Below are 1,669 nucleotides of genomic sequence, written 5' to 3'. Positions count from 1 at the left end.
CTCCTCTTCATCTCCTTAAGGCTCAGCTCTTTTAATCTTTCCTCCTAACTCATCCCCTGTAGCCCCCCATAGTCAGCCTAGTCGCTCTTCTCTGGACCTTCTCTAGTCTGCTATGTCTTTATGGAGACCAAAACTGCACCCAGGACTCCAGATGAGGCCTCACCAGTGTGTTATAAAGGTTGAGCAGAACCTCCTGTGACTTGTACTCCACACATCAAGGCGCTATATAGCCTGACATTCTGTTAGCCTTCTTAATGGCTTCTGAACACGGTCTGACAGTTGATAGCTTAGAGTCCACTATGACTCCTAAATCCTTCTCATAAGGTGGACTCTCGATTTTCAAACCTCCCATTGTGTATTTAGACCTCACATTTTTACTTCCTATGTGTAATTCTTTACATTTACTGACATTACATTTCATCGTCCACAAATCTGCCCAAGTCCTTCTGTGATGATATAACGCATTCCAAATTATCTGCTAATTAAACTTACTAGTTCTTGTAATTCGTTGAATTTGAATTAATCCTAAAGCGGCATGTGGCACAATTTGAACAGTCTGTGGATGACATACTGCGGTAGTCAATCCCGCTTGAAATTAATGCAGGAATGGTGTGTGTATTTGCAGGAAATGCGTACGTGTAGATGACTGCTCTACATCTCGCTAGGCACTATACAAAATTACAGGACTGTTTGATGCAAGTCATGTCAACCAGTCTTCCAAGGTCCAGTCAAGAGGGACACATGGAATGTATGGCAGACATACAGCAGATCCGTAGAGTGCCTTATGGAAAGGCACTATATAAAGCAAAGAGTGTTTGCCTGTCAAGAACCTTCCGTTGTCCACTCTACCTTGAAAGAGTCCAGACATATCCTGACAAGGCACATTGAGGACAATCGAGTGGGCAAACAATTCGAACCAGAATGTTTGGTAACTGGTTTTAGAAAAGCAAATTCCCAGTCGTACCGCAGTTACACCTTCACAAAGGTGACAGTCAGGAATTATATGAGCCCCTTCTATGCGATTCCTGATGTTCTTGTTGCCAGTTATCTTTACGCAGCACCATCTCGAGGTTTCTAGTCGAGGCCCACACTTAACTTGGGTGTGTAGTGTGAGGAGTGGCAGCTCAGGAGCATACCATTAAGAATTCAACTGGAACTTGAACTCGAGTCGCCCCCTGCCCCAACCACCATCTTCTCCATAATAAAACAAGTCCACATGCCCATTATGTCCAGGTGCACAAGTCTCTGAAGGGCTTCATCTTCTTGAGTGGTTGGACAAAGTCCAAGTCCAAGATGAGTCCAAGTGACGGCTATCATCCTGCATGCTGGTGAGGAGTTTGTCCCCGATGGCACAGAAGCCCTCCTTTTGCTGCGGCCTCCTCACACATTAAGTGGGTTTGTGACCAGCAAGCTTACCACCTCACCCTGATGCCTTTCTCGTACAGCAATGGCTCCACTTAGGTGTGATTCCATTTTCAGGATGTATCCATAATATCGGTGTATTAGTGCTTCCATCTTTTCACCCATTGCCTGTCAATGCACACATTTCCTCGAGTCCTAACTTGAAGAGCTTTACCTGCAGGTGCTCACAGTGACTGGCACTGCATTGTACACACCTGGTCAACATGGACTGACGGTCTCTGCCCTTCTTGCCTCTCATTCAGAGATT

Source organism: Polypterus senegalus, chromosome 1, assembly GCF_016835505.1.
Source record: "Polypterus senegalus isolate Bchr_013 chromosome 1, ASM1683550v1, whole genome shotgun sequence".
Classification (NCBI taxonomy): domain Eukaryota; kingdom Metazoa; phylum Chordata; class Cladistia; order Polypteriformes; family Polypteridae; genus Polypterus; species Polypterus senegalus.
The sequence above is the reverse complement of the archived record's forward strand: the minus strand, read 5'-3'. Positions refer to the sequence as shown.